This window comes from Canis aureus, chromosome 11 (genome assembly GCF_053574225.1).
Source record: "Canis aureus isolate CA01 chromosome 11, VMU_Caureus_v.1.0, whole genome shotgun sequence".
Lineage (NCBI taxonomy): Eukaryota > Metazoa > Chordata > Mammalia > Carnivora > Canidae > Canis > Canis aureus.
This window is the reverse complement of record NC_135621.1, coordinates 38663796-38679574: the sequence shown is the minus strand read 5'-3', so window position 1 is coordinate 38679574 and position 15779 is coordinate 38663796. Positions and strand designations below refer to the sequence as shown.

The window sequence follows — 15779 nt, the reverse complement described above, 5'->3', positions numbered from 1 at the left end:
GGGTTCCAGCTTATTTCCCTGAATAGCAGAGCCCAATTCTTCCCTTTGTCCAAGGCAGAAAGAGCTCACTTGGGTTATTATCCAGGACCAGAGAAAAGAGTAAAGTCCCTGCACGAGAAAATTCTATGACAGCCTTCACAGCTATAGCATCTAAAAGAAAAAGGAACTGACTTTCTGTAGCAACAATAACAGGACATTCCAGCTCTGGCACTCTTGTTGGGCTGTCAAGTATAAGCTTACCTCTCTGGTCAGCGTTTCTGAGTGCTGGAGAGGCCTGATACCTAAGTTGGAGACCAAAAGAGGACAAGATATGTGGGACATAACTTTAGCTTGAAGACCACATTGGAGGAAGCTAGGGCCTGATGACCAATCACAGCCCCCTACTGGGGCAGGTAGCAGGGAAGAAACTCTTTAAAGCAAATAAAACATGGCACCCTGAGAACACATAAGGTGGAAAACATTGCATGATTACTTAGTAGACCTTGTTTTTCAATGTGTGGACCTTAGGCCAGTAGCAAAACCTGAGAACTTGTCAGAAATGGAGAATGTCGGGCCCCATCGCAGACCCAGTGAAATGTAAGGTGACCCTATGTACATAAAAGTCTAAGCCCACTCTAGTTTAGTGGTTTTCAAACTGGACTGAACATTAGAACACTAGAGGACCATCCAAACATTGTGATCTTGAAGACTGGAGTAAGTTCTGCACCCATGATGATAATATTATGTGGATGGAAATCAAGTCCTCAGATGTGATCCATCTTATCATGCAATATTTGAAGGAGAACAGTTTACATTAGGTATTAGCTACCTTACAGAAAGACACTACTGTGTTTCTGAATACCATGGACAGCACGGAAAGTGGCTGACATTGATAGTGGCCATTGGATACTGTTTTCAAGCTCTACAGTCTCTGAAACTGCCAGACAAAATCCTCATTGATCTCTATGAATGGGTTGTTCTGGAACTGATAGAGCTGCATGAACGGGGGGCTGCCAGGTCACTCCTGAGACAGACTGACCCCATGATCATGTTAAAAACAAACAAACTACAGCCAGAGGGGTATGTTCATTTGGAGAGCCTCTTCGCCAGGTCTTATTTTAATCCTGGTGAGGAATACCCAAATAGAAGTAGTAACAAGCAGTGATTGTGCAGGCCTTAGCTGGGGAAGTCAGAGTGGTGCCTCCATCTCATCTCATGGCATTGACATTGCTGGGATAGGCACTGAAGTGGCAGCAGCACAGGGGTTGTTCCTTCCTGGTGTGACCATAGATCTGTTCTGAGGAAAAGCAGTTATCAAAGATGTGGAAAAAGAAAAGTTTCCTACACATCTGAGCACGCATATTAAGTTTGGTCAGAAATCACATGTGGAATATGTTTGATTTTCTCCAGGTGGTCAGTATTTGGTCACTGAGGCTGTTGTTGGATTCACTGAAGCCTGGAACTGTATAACTGGAAAAAATTAGGAAGGATCGTAAGCAGCAGGCCCACAATGACTTTATGATGATGGATGATGCTGTCTCCACATATGCTTCAGCAGCAATACAGAAATGCTAGCAACAGGGGCCCAAGGTGGACAAATCCAAGTATGGAAGATTTAGAGTGAATGGTGTTTGAAAGAGCACACAGTAAAGGTGTCACCTGTCTCAGCTTTTCTAAGGATAGCAATCAGATCCTTAGCTCCTCTTTTGATCAGACAATTAGAATTCATGGATTACGATCTGGGAAAACCCTGAAGGATGTCATGACCATTCCTCCTTCATAGTGAAGCAACTTTTATAAAAATGGACATTATATTATTAGCACATCCTCTGCTGGCACGGTGAAAATCTGGAACATGAAGACCTCACAGTGCTCAAATACCTTTAAATCCCTGGGCAGCACTGCAGGGGCAGATATCACTGTCAACAGTGTGATCCTGCCTCTTAAGAACCCAGAGCACTGGGATCCCTGGGTGGCGCAGCGGTTTAGCGCCTGCCTTTGGCCCAGGGCACGATCCTGGAGACCCGGGATCGAATCCCACATCGGGCTCCCGGTGCATGGAGCCTGCTTCTCCCTCTGCCTGTGTCTCTGCCTCTCTCTCTCTCTCTCTCTGTGACTATCATAAATAAATAAAAAATTAAAAAAAAAAAAGAAAAAAAAAGAACCCAGAGCACTTTGTGGTGTGCAATAGATCAAATAAAGGCAGGGACAGATTGACAGAAGCTTCAGGTCTGGTAAGAGAGAAAGTGAGGATTTTGCTTGCTGCACTCTCTCCCCGTGGCAAATGGATTTACTGTGCAGGGGAGGACTCTGTGCTGTCCTCTTTTAGCACAGTCACTGGCACACTGGTGCAAACTGGCACTGGCAAACTGGCAAACTGTGACAGTTCACAGGAAGGATGTGCTTGGCATCACATGTCACCCTCATCAGAACCTGATTGTTACCTACAGTGAAGGTGGACTCCTAAAGCTCCGGAAACCCTAATTCCACTTTTCTTTTAAAATTTGCTTGAGGGAGGGGCGGAGCAAGATGACAGAGGAGTAGGGTCCCCAAGTCACCTGGCCCCACCAACTTACCTAGATAATTTTCAAACCATCCTGAAGGCCTACGAATTCGACCTGAGATTTAAAGAGAGAACAGCTGGAACGCTACAGAGAAGAGTTTGCGCTTCTAACAAGGTAGGAAGGCAGAAAAAAAAAATAATAATAATAATAATCCAGTGGGGGAGGGGCCCCGCGAGGAGCCAGGCTAAGGCCGGGCGGGCGGACGGGAAAGCCCCGCCCCGGAGGAGCAGAAACTTTAAAAATCTGCACCGGATTCTTCCCGGACAGAAAGGAGCTCAGCGGGGAACTCGAGCAGAACCGCAGGAGGGCCGTGGAGCCTCCAGGTTCCCGGGGTCACCGACAGAGGAGGTGCGCCCGGGGAGAGCGCGCTGCACGCCGCCCGCCGAGCTCCGTAAAGGGCTGGAGCGCGCGCCAGGCGGGGCCTCGGGGGGGAAGCCGGGCGGGGGGGGGCTCCGGGCGAGGGGGCTGCACCTGCTGCCTTCGGGAGCCGCGGCCCGGGAGCGCGATTCCAGCAGCGCAGGCCCCGGATCCCAGGGCGCGGGGGACACAGCCCAGGACCCTGCACTGCCCCCGGGACAGGCGGAGGCGGGGGGCACCCAGGACAGCGAGGACGCTCCTGCCGCGGAGCCCTCCCAAGCGGTGCAGGTCAGCGCCCCCCGCCCCGCCCCCGAGCATCCAGCCAGCGCGGACCTGGAGACTGCGGCAGTTACCGTGGGAGCGGACCCGGGGCTGGAGGGCTGGTCGCCGCCAGGGCTTTCCTCCTGGTGTCACCCTGTGCCTCAGAGGGGTGGGGCCGCCAGGCAAGAGGGGCCTCACAGGACAAACAGCTCCCACTGAGCCGGGGACCCGGCAGGGGGCGGGGCATCTCCCCCAGGTGCACACCCCTGAGAACCAGCACAGCAGCCCCTCCCCCAGAAGACCAGCAGGAAGGACAGGGGAAGAGCAAGTTCCTAACCAAGCAGTGCTGGAAAGCTCCAGAAGAATTCGAGGGATTTACAGTATAGAACTAGAGGATGCCCCTCCTTGTTTTTTGGTTTTGCTTTGTTGTTTCTTTTTTTTTTCTTCCTTTTTCCACTAAACGCATTTTTAGCACTCTGCACTGAACAAAATGACTAGAAAGAAGAACTCACCACAGAAGAATCAGAAACAGTACTCACTGCAACAGGGTTACAGAATTTGGATTACAATTTGATGTCAGAAAGCCAATTGAGAAGCACAATTATAAGGCTACAGGTGGCTTTGGAAAAAAGCATAAAGGATTCAAGAGACTTCATGACTGCAGAATTTAGATCTAATCAGGCCAAAATTAAAAATCAGTTAAATGAGATGCAATCCAAACTGGAGGTCCTATTGATGAGGGTTAAAGAGATAGAAGAAAGAGTGAGTGACATAGAAGACAAGTTGATGGCAAGGAAGGAAGCTGAGGAAAAAAGAGAAAAACAACTAAAAGACCACGAGGAAAGGTTAAGGGAAATAAATGACAGCCTTAGAAGGAAAAACCTATGTTTAATTGGGGTTCCAGAGGGCGCTGAAAGGTACAGAGAACCAGAAAGAATATTTGAACAAATAAAATCATAGCTGAGAACTCTAATTTGGGGAGGGAAACTGGCATTCAGATCCAGGAGATAGAGAGATCTCCCCTAAAATCAATAAAAACCATTTAACACCTCGACATTTAATAGTGAAACTTGCAAATTACAAAGATAAACAGAAAATCCTTAAAGCAGCAAGAGACAAGACAAGAGATCCCTAACTTATATGGGGAGAAATATTAGATTAACAGCAGACCTCTCCACAGAGAACTGGCAGACCAGAAAAGGCAGGTGGGTATATTCAGGGTCCTAAATGAGAAGAACATGCAGCCAAGAATATATTATCCAGCAAGGCTCTCATTCAGAATAGAAGGAGAGATAAAGATCTTCCAAGATACACAGAAACTGAAAGACTATGTGACCACCAAACCAGCTCTGCAAGAAATATTAAGGGGGACTCTGTAAAACAAAGAGGAAGTCCAAAGAATTAAGCCACAAAAACAGGGACTGAATAGGTATTATGATAACACTAAATTCATAGCTTTCAATAGTAACTCTGAATGTGAGTGGGCTTAATGATCCCACCAAAAGTCCCAGGGTTTCAGACTGGATAAAAAAGCAAGACCCATCTCTTTGCTGTCTACAAGAGACTCATTTGAGACCTAAGGACACCTCCAGCCTGAAAATGATAGGTTGGAGTACCATTTACCATTCAAATCATCCTCAAAAAAAAAAAAAAAAAAAAAACAGGGGTAGCAATCTTCAAATCAGATAAATTAAAGTTTATCCCAAAGACTGCAGTAAGAGATGAAGAGGACACTATATCATACTTAAAGGATTATCCAACAGGAGGACCTAACAATTGGGCAGCCCAGGAGGCTCAGCAGTTTAGCACTGCCTTCAGCCCAGGGCATGATCCTGGAGACTCGGATCGAGTCCCACATCAGGCTCCCTGCATGGATCCTGCTTCCTCCTGTGCTTGTGTCTCTGCCTCTCTCTCTCCCTGTGTCTCTCATGAATAAATAAATAAAATCTTTTTTTATAAAAAGAGGACCTAACTATCATGAATATTTATGCCCCTAATGTGGGAGCTGCCAAGTATATCAATCAATTAATAACCAAAGTTAAGACATACATAGATAATAATATACTAATACTGAGAGACTTGAACACAGCACTTACTGCAAATGACAGACTTTCTAAGTGCAACATCTCCAAAGAAACAAGAGCTTTAAATGATATACTGGACCAGATGGATTTCAAGATAGCTACAGAACTTTACACCCAAATGCAACTGAATACACAATCTTCTTAGGTGCACATGGAACTTTCTCCAGAACAGACCACAAACTGGGTCACAAATCAGGTCTTAATGATACCAAAAGATTGGGATTGTCCCCTGCATATTTTCAGACCATAATGCTTTGAAACTTGAACTCATGCACAAGAAGAAATTTGGAAGAAACTCAAACACATGGAGGATAAAGAGCATCCTGTTTAAGACGAAAGGGTCAACCAGGAAATTAGAGAAGAATTGAAAAGTTTCATGGAAACTAATGAGAATGAAGATACAACCATTCAAATTTTTTGAGATACAAGAAAAGGAGCCTAAGAGGGAAATACATCGCAATACAAGCATCCCTCAAAAAATTAGAAACAACTCAAATACACAAGCTAACCTTGCACCTAAAGGAAATGGAGAAAGAACATCAAATAAAACCTAAACCAAGCAGAAGAGGGTTAATAATGATTCGAGCAGAACACAATGAAATAGATACCAGAAGCACCGTAGAACAGATAAACAAAATCAGGACTTGGTTCTTTGAAAGAATTCATCAGATAGATAAACCATTAGCCAGCCTTATAAAAACAAAAGAGAAAAGACTCTAAATAAAATCGTGAATGAAAAGGGAGAGATCACAACTAATACCAATGAAATACAAACAATTTTAAAAACATATTATGGGCAGCTATACGCCAATAAATTAGGCAATCTAGAAGAAATGGATGCATTTCTGGAAAACCACAAACTACCAAAACTGGAACAGGAAGAAATAGAAAACCTGAACAGGCCTAAAACCAGGAAGGAAATAGAAGCAGTCATCAAAAACCTCCCAAGACACAAAAGTCCAGGGCCAGATGGCTTCCCAGGGGAATTCTATCAAAAGTTTAAAGAGGAAACAATACCTGTTCTACTAAAGCTGTTCCAAAAGACAGATAGGAATGGAATACTTCCAAACTCATTTAATGAGGCCAGCATCACCTTAATTCCAAAACCAGACAAAGACCCCACCAAAAAGGAGAATTATAGACTAATACCCCTGATGAACACAGATGCAAAACTTGTCAACAAGATACCAGCCAATACGATCCAACAGTACATGAAGAAGATTATTCACCATGACCAAGTGGGATTTATCCCCAGGATGCAAGGCTGGTTTAACACTCATAAAGCAATCAACATGATAGATCATATCAACAAGACTAAAAACAACAAGCATATGATCATCTCAATAGATGCAGAGAAAGCGTTTGACAAAATACAGCATCCATTCCCTATCAAAACCCTTCAAAGTGTAGGGATAGAAGGAACATTCCTCAGCATCTTTAAAGCCATCTATGAAAAGCCCACAGCAAATATCATTCTCAGTGGGGAAAAACTTAGAGTCCCCTAAGATTAGGAACACGACAGGGATGTCCACTCTCACCACTGCTATTCAACATAGTACTAGAAGTCCTAGCCTCAGCCTTCAGGCAACAAAAAGAAATAAAATGCATTCAAATTGGCAAAGAAGAGGTAAAACTCTCCCTCTTTGCAGATGACATGATACTGTACATAGAAAACCCAAAAGACTCCACCCCAAGATTGCTCGAACCGATACAGCAATTCAGCAGTGTGGCAGGATACAAAATCAATGCCCAGAAATCAGTGACATTTCTATACACTAACAATGAGACCAAAGAAAGAGAAATTAATGAGTCAATCCCATTTACAATTGCACTCAAAAGCATAGAATACCTAGAAATAAACCTAACCAAAGAGGTAAAGGATCTATACCCTACAAACTAAAGAACACTTCTGAAAGAAATCGAGGAAGACACAAAGAGATGGAAAAATATTCCATGCTCATGGATTGGAAGGATTAATATTGTGAAAATGTCAGTGCTACTCAGGGCAATGTACACATTCAATGCAATCCCTATCAAAATACCATGGACTTTCTTCAGAGAGTTGGAACAAATCATGTTAAGATTTGTGTGGAATCAGAAAAGACCCTGAATAGCCAGGGGAATATTGAAAAAGAAAACCAGAGCTCGGACATCACAATGCTGGATTTCAGGTTGTACTACAAACCTTTGATCATCAAGGCAGTGTGCTCCTGGCACAAAAACAGACACATAGATCAATGGAACAGAATAGAGAACCCAGAAATGGGCCCTCAACTCTATGGTCAGCTAATATTCGACAAAGCAGGAAAAACTATCCACTGGCAAAAAGGACAATCTCTTCAATAAATGGTACTGGGAAAATTGGAGAGCCACGTGCAGAAGAATGAAGCTAGACCACTCTCTTGCACCACACACAAAGATAAACTCAAAATAGTTGAAAAATCTAAATGTGAGACAAGAATCCATCAAAATCCTAGAGGAGAACACAGGCAACACCCTTTTTGCTCTTGGCCACAGCAACTTCTTGCAACATCCATCTATGAAGGCAAGGGAAACAAAAGCTAAAATGAACTAGGGGACTTATTCAAGATAAAAAGCTTCTGCACAGCAAAAGAAATAGTCAACAAACTAAAAGGCAGCCTACAGAATGGGAGAAGATATTTGCAAATGACCTATCAGAGAAAGGGCTAGTATCCAAGATCTATAAAGAACTTATTAAACTCAACAGCAGAGAAACAAACAATCCAATAATGAAATGGGCAACAGACATGAAGAGAAATCTCACAGAGGAAGACATAGACATGGCCAACAAGCACATGAGAAAATGCTCTGCATCACTTGCCTTCAGGGAAATACAAATCAAAACCACAATGAGATACCACCTCACACCAGTAAGAATGGCTTCAATGAACAAGACAGGAAACAACAAATGTTGGAGAGGACATGGAGAAAGGAGAAGCCTCTTGTACTGTTGGTGGGAATGTGAACTGGTCAGCCACTGTGGAAAACTCTGTGGAGGTTCCTCAGAGAATTAAAAATAAAACTATCCTGCAACCCAGAAATTGCAGTGCTGGGGATTTACTCCAAAGATACAGATGCAGTGAATCGACAGGATACCTGTACCCCAGTGTTTCTAGCAGAAATGTCCACAATAGCCAAACTGTAGAAGCAGCCTCAGTGTCCATCGAAAGATTAATGGATAAAGAAGATGTGGTCTATGTATACAATGGGATATTACTCAGCCATTAGAAATGACAAATACCCACCATTTGCCTACGTGGATGGAACTGGAGGGTATTATGCTGGGTGAAATAAGTCAATCAGAGAAGGACAAACATTATATGGTCTCATTCATTTGGGGAATATAAAAAATAGTGAAAGGGAATAAAGCGGAAAGGAGAGAAAATGAGTGGAAAATATCCGTGAGGGTGACAGAACATGAGAGACTCCTAACTCTGGGAAATGAACAAGGGGTAGTGGAAAAGGAGGTGGGCAGGGGTTTGGAGTGACCAGGTGACAGGCACTGAGGGGGGCACATGACAGGATGAGCACTGTATGTTATGCTATATGCTGGCAAATTGAACTCCAATAAAAAATATATAAAACAAAAACAACAACACAATTTGCTTGAGGGTATGTATTTGGGACACTTGTGGACTCGGTCAGTTGAGCATTGGACTCAATTTCAGCTCAGCTCCTGATCTCAGGGTCTGGGATTGAGCCCTGCCTCAAGCTCCATGTTCAGTGGAGAGTCTGCTTGAGATTCTCTCTCCTTCTGCCTCTGCCCTTCTCCTCCCTGCCCTTGTGCTCTCTCTCTCTCTCTAAAATCAATCATTCAATCTTTTAAAAAATAAAAAATAAAACTCTCTTGAGGGCATGTACTTAGATGAAAATATTTTCATGTATTACTTTTTTGGGGGGCAAAAGGTTACCTTTTCTAAGCCATTGTCTGAATTAGGCCCAAGAGTAATTTGGGGAGGTTTATATTCAAGTAGAAGTTACCTCTTTTTTAAATTTGTTTAAGGTATTCATTTATCTCTTTCTAATTGGGACAATCACTCAATGTTTTCAGTAGACTTCTACCTGGAGAGTGAAATACTGCTGTTTCTGAAAAAAACTATACTCCTCTGATTATTTGAAACGGTGATTAAAACATACTTCCTGCAGTACAACTTGTAAATAAGGAACTATCCAATATTCAGTAGCTCTTTGCAGTTACTTTGTTTTTAGACTTAATAAATTTTACACCTTTTAGAAACGATCCTAATCTTGAATCTACTCCCCAGTGATTCCTTAATTGGCCTGGGACACCAAGTGAGCCCTGGGATTTTTCAAAGCTCCCCAGTTGATTCTAACTTGAAACAAATATTGAAAGCCACGTTGTATCCAGACAGATGGTCCTCTCTACAAGGAGGGCCAGCAAGAAAGAGAAGGCTGGAAGGGTAGAGGCAATATTTGCAGACTAAAGGATACAGGCAGGCAGGTGGGCAATGTGAATCACAGACCCCAGAAAGAAGTGATAGGGCCCCAGGCACAGAACAGAAGCTGAGAGGCACACAGCAGGTTCAGGTAGTGGGTAGCTGATCAAGACAGTCACATGGTAGGTAAAAAAATAAATAATTTGGAGGACATGTCAAGGAACAAGGTAGAACCATAGTAATTAGGATGATGGCAGGGGTCAGAGAAAAATTATAGTCAGTTCTGCTGTAACTCAGGTTTGGAAAACACAAGTTTATTCCAATGTGATTGATACATTAGGGAACCGAGCACAAGGCAAGTTTTGTTTTTGCTTATACATGATGTCATCCATAGAAATACTGGTGAAAAAGAAAACTGCCCCTGATTGCAAGGGCCACATCGGGACACATACAGTACATACATGTGTGCACCTCAGATGCCCTCAGCTCACCATGTGTCCACATTGTGTTACAACTTTCCATCCAATCTCCCATCACCTTTCTTCCATCTCATCACTCTCCTGCTGTAACTCACAAGCTACACCCTCATCCAGCTTAGCCTGGGGCTTTTTTGTGGTATAATGCCATATTTTTTGTGGTTTGTAGGTTTTTCTAGACCATCGAACATGTACAAAATGGCACTGTTATTTTTATTAGAATCCTACTTTTTTCTTCCTACCTGTTTAGATGAAGGTTTTGAGTGTTGTGTCCCTAATCCCACTATTCCCATAAACTCTGTGGAATTTGTTGTGAAGTTTTGCATAGCACTGTTGGTTTTTGAAGTCTGTATATTTCATTAGAGCAGAACCGACTATAAAATCAAGTGGATTTGATGTAGACTCATTTCCCTTCTAAATCAATGCTCGGGAAATTCTCCTTAAGGACAGGATTAAATAACAGATTTGAATGGGGCCATTTTCAGCTCTGGAGATAGGAAAGAGAAGGAAGTGAGGGATAGATTGTCAGGAAGTTCTTTGAAATGCTCGGTGGAGGGAATGGTACAGTGTAGGTGCAGAGGAAAGGGGCGCCAAATGATGAGAGAATGGAAAGGAGACATCCTTGATAACCTCATGTGCTTACAGAAGTTACTAGAAATCTAGAGAAGTGGAGTACAGCTAAGTTCAGTGAGAAGCTGAAGAGTTTGGCCCATCTTCTCCAAGTAGTGAATATGGTTTGTGAAGGTTTGGAGCAGGAGAATTACTCACTTGCTTTAGGAATAATCATATGATGCTGTCATACAGGCTGGATCTGGGGGACAGTGAGAGCAGAAACAAGAGGTTGGGGCTGTGGCCTTTGTGGAAGTAACTGGTCCTGAGTCTGGGCAAGCCCGTGGGAATAGCAGCCTGCTTTCTCCTTGCCTCCTCATTGCAGCTTCCCAAAAAACTAACTTATCCTGGCTTTGCTTCATTAACTCTTCACACCTGAATCTGTCATGTAATGTCATGCCCTCCAAGCACCTCTTAAGAAGGCCACTCACAACCCCTTTCAACCAGACCTCTGGAAGCATACTTCCAGTCTTTGTCTTCATTGTCCTTTTTTACCCATTTCATTTTGTTGCCTCCAAACCAGTTCTCACAGCTGCCCCCTCCTTTGCACTCTTCAACAGCACTGTTTTCTGGCCCTCTTCTTAGTTTTGTGTCCATCCTATATTTGCTTGAGTCCCTGCCTCTCCCACTCTTAAATTCAGGGTTCTGTCATTGGTCTTTCTCCTTGTATATATCCTACGAGGTCATAGTATCCACATTTTTGGCTTTAACAACCATCTACACTACAATATCTCTCAAATCCGTATTTTTAATCCAGATGTCTCTTTGGTAGTTCCATTTCCACTGAAAACTCCCACTGACATCACAAATACTTCCTGTTCAAAGCAGGATGCATTGTGTTATGTCTCCAACTCAAACTTACTCTTCCTGGATATTCTTTCCTATTTTGTGGCACCAACATCCATGGAAGTGCCTAAGTCAGAGCCAGGGGATCATCAATACCACACCTGCAGCCACCAAGCCCTTCATGTGTTTCTGTCCTCATTTCCTCACTGTCCTTGCTTCTCCAGTCTCCCTGTTACTGATTTAATTCCACTTCTTCCAATCACACACCTGGGTCATTTTCTCCAGGTTCAACTTTCTCAGATCTACACAGTAGGCTTTTCCAGAAACAGCTTTCAAAATTCATATCAGTTATGTCACCCATCCCTGGGTGATCCCTGGGTGGCTCAGCAGTTTAACGCCTGCCTTTGGTCCAGGGCATGGTCCTCGAGTCCCGGGATCGAGTCCCACATTGAGCTCCTTACACGGAGCCTGCTTCTCCTCTGTCCATGTCTCTACCTCTCTCTCTCTCTGTCTCTCAGGAATAAATAAAATTAAAAAAAAAAAACAAAAACTATGTCACTCATCTAATCAATCTGTCCAAAAGCTCCAAATCTTGAGAATAAACACCCAGATTTTTACTTATGCCAGAAATTCCTCCATTTCATGCCCCCAAACAGTCATCCTCATCATTTCCTTCTTCAAACTTTACTAAGCAGAAATTCTGAAGAGTTCAGAGTTCCCCAAAGAGCCTGTTCTTCTGTGCCTCTGTGCCTTTCATATGCTATTCCCTTTTCCAAAGGTGTCTTGTCCTTCTCTGCTCTTGGCCAAAGAGCATATTCCTACTTTAAATTCTGCTAAAACATTACCTGAATCTCCCAGACATAATTAATTTCTCATTTATATTTATGATTTATTTTTAAAGTAATTTTACTTGTGTATGTGCACAGTTTATTTGTTTACCTATCTATATCCTATACTGGTCTGTAAGTTTCTCATGAACAACACCAATACTAGGTACATTTACAGAAAAATTATAAACTGAGTTTCTCAAAATTGTAGATTATAAGTTTGATAAGTTTTCTTCCTGTCAATTAATTAAAATAATTGCCTTTATAATTTTTGCATCCCTTTGCTCAGAAAATGTACTTTTGGAAATTTTAAACCATTGCAGATAATGTGTGTGCAACATTTATATTCCATCAGGTGAGAAAAAATTAATTAAAAGAATTAGAACAGGAAAGGAAGGAGTAAAATCATCTCTCTGATATAATTTTATATACGGGAAATCCTAAAGACTCAACCAAAAAACTGTTATATCTAGTCAGTGAATTCAGTAAAGTCACACGTTGCAAAATTAACATTCAAAAATTAGTACCATTTCAATACACTAACAATGAAATTTTTGAAAAAACGATAAAGAAATCGATACCATTTACAATAGAATAAAAAATGATAGAATGCTTAGGAATAAATTTAACCAAGGAGGAAAAGTATCTCCATGCTCAAAACTATAAGAGCTTAATGAAAATCAAAGAAGACACAAATAACTGGACAGTATACTGAAACCATAAATTAAAAGAATTAATATTGTTAAAATGTCAACACTACCAAAATCCATCTATGGATTCAGGGCAATTCCTGTCAGGATCCCAGTGGCATTTTTTAGAGAAGTAGAAAAAATATTCCTAACATTCATATGGAGCCGTAAAAGAGTCTTAAATAGCCAAAGATTTCTGGGAGCCTGATAGCTAAGGCTGCTGTACAAATGCCTTAGACTTGGTGACTTAAACAACAAAAATTTATTTCTCATAGGGCTGTAGGAGTCTAAGATTGAGGTGCTGGCCAATTCAATTCCTAGGGAGAGCTCTCTTCCTGGCTTATCCTTGAGCTTCTTCTCACTGTCCTCACATGGCAGAGACCAGAGACAAAAAAAAAAAAAACAAAAAAAAACAAGCTCTCTTCTGTCTCTTCCTATCAGGGCATCATTAATCCATCATGATGGCTCCACCCTCATGATCAAATTACCTCCCAAAGACCCCACTTCCCAATGCTATCATTTGTGGAGTATAGTTTCTAGTTTCAATATATGAACTTTGAGGGTGGGGGACTCAGACATTCAAACCATAGCAAGGATCTTGGTAAAAACCCGTGAATCCCAGGGCTTGGAGCCTACTGTTACACTTCCTTTGTCATAAAGTGCATCCCTTGGTCAGAGGTAATATAGTATGGCCATGAATAAGGATTCCTTTAAATGCAAGAATAGCGTTTCTAACAGGAGACCTATGGGTAAGGAGTTCAAATCCATAACTGAAATGTGTGTCCATTCACAAAAGCAGAGTTGGGGTCTATATGCCCAGTGGTCACCATGAGGCCGGTGGTTCCTCTGAGGAATGGTGTCAGAGGGGTCTTCAGTGTTATCTCTGCTGTCAGCATGTTGGTCATCCTTCTCCCTCCTCTAATTTCTGCTGCTGCTTCCCGTTGTCCAAACGCCACCAGAGATCAGTGTCAAGACGTTCCTTATTTTCAGACAAGGAACTCCCATGGGGCACAATGCAGTTCCTTTCCTCTCTGTACTTCCCTCTCCCTTGAGTCAACATAGACCTTTTTCCTATTTTCATTTTGATATTTTTTTCATAGACACAACAAGGTATGAGTCATTGTGACCTTCAGATCATATGGGTGAGAATAAATTATTACTTTATGACATTTAATTTATCTTGTAGTTGATTACTGGGGTACTATCTTTTGATGGCTATGTGCTTTTTATGCATTTCTACCTGCCACATCCCACCTGCCTACCTCCCATTGTCACCATTCATGGGGAGGTTGGAAATTGTCAGTCACCAACTCCGGGAAGTTTAGTTATGGCTGAAAATCTAAACCACTCCAATACTCCACCTAAACATTGGCCAGTAAATAAAATGTATTTTCTCATTACCTGTGTCTAGTGCTTTCACTTTATTATCAAGAATAAAGCTAGCATGTAAATCACAGGGAGCTAGAATTCTACTGGCATTCCATTATACCAGACCTCCCATTGGAAATTGGGCCTCAGGCACAGTAATAAACCAGAGCTAACAGTAGCAATGAAAGACAGAGCTGAGAACGTACAGGCTATCATAAGGGAAAGGGAATTGTTTCCTTATTGTTGCTTGGTTATATTTTACTGTTTTATTTGTATGGAAGCTATTCACATGATAGAAAACACTCATGATGTAGCAACTTCCCTTTTGTTGCTTCAACAGGAGAAAAGATAAAATTCAAATGCATACATTAGATCACTAACTTCTTGATAGAGCTTCTTCTATGGAAAAATGAATATTAAGCTTTTTAATGATTTGTAAGAAATGCAAAAAAAAAAAAAAAGTCAACATCAGTGTCTTGGATTGCAATAAACCTGTGATTAACCTTTCAAGACATGGAGCCTATAGCTCCAGATAGAAATTATATTTCTCACCCGGCAGGGTGTTTTCCATTAAATTAAAATGTTCACTATTTCTGCACACATTAGCTTTACTAATTGAGACTAATTTAATGCTCTCAAAAGACTGAAAAGCAAGTATGCAGAAGCACAGATATTACAGATTTTACTGACTGATTAGCAATGTGTTTCTATAAACAAGTGGCACAGTGGTTGGCCTGTTTGGTGGCACACTGTTAGACCTTGATGAAAAATGTTAATTTTCATTTGTGTTAATGGCCTTTGACATCAGTGCTTCACACACTGCTCCCTGGCCTTCGCGGTGGGTACGGATGGATGCTAGCCTGTCTCAGGATGGCTTGCCATTTGCATTAAGTATTCATCACAGAGATAAATAGTCATGGTCTGGCACAACACAAATTGTGGATTTGGAGAAATCAGAGCAAGACCTAGGGATGGAGAAGAAAGAAATGTGAGAGGTTTGCTTTCTCGAGATTCAATGGAGTCTTTGCAAAGCTGCGGGTTGGTCACCATTTACAGATGGCACAGATGCAGACAGACCACGTCTATTTACATCAAGTGGTAAAACTTACCATGTCTATCTGCATAGGCATTCAGTATCTATTCATTTATTCAACAAATATTTTTTCAGGGGGTATACATATTAGGCACAGTTCCAGAAACTGCTCTCTAGTAGCTTTAATTCTAGTGGCAAAAATCAGATAATAAACAAATAACTTTTTGTAAGCATAATCTCCTGGAGAAAATTCCTGTTTCTTCATGGGAAGAGGATTTCTTAAACGAATGTGTACCAAATGTAAAGCTGAGCATCCCCCTCTATGACT

The 15779-nt window shown here is 42.0% G+C and overlaps 1 long non-coding RNA gene and 1 pseudogene across 1 annotated transcript in view; one reads left to right on the top strand and one right to left on the bottom strand.

Moving 5' to 3' along the window:
• Positions 1–722: 722 nt before the first annotated feature.
• LOC144323033 (WD40 repeat-containing protein SMU1-like) lies at positions 723–2463 on the top strand (annotated as a pseudogene).
• Positions 2464–15075: 12612 nt separating this feature from the next.
• LOC144323905 (uncharacterized) overlaps positions 15076–15779 on the bottom strand; it is a 37394-nt gene continuing 36690 nt past the window's right edge. The window contains exon 5 of the long non-coding RNA XR_013389250.1: positions 15076–15383. This is a non-coding gene — a long non-coding RNA (uncharacterized LOC144323905). The remainder of the gene's footprint in view (positions 15384–15779) is intronic.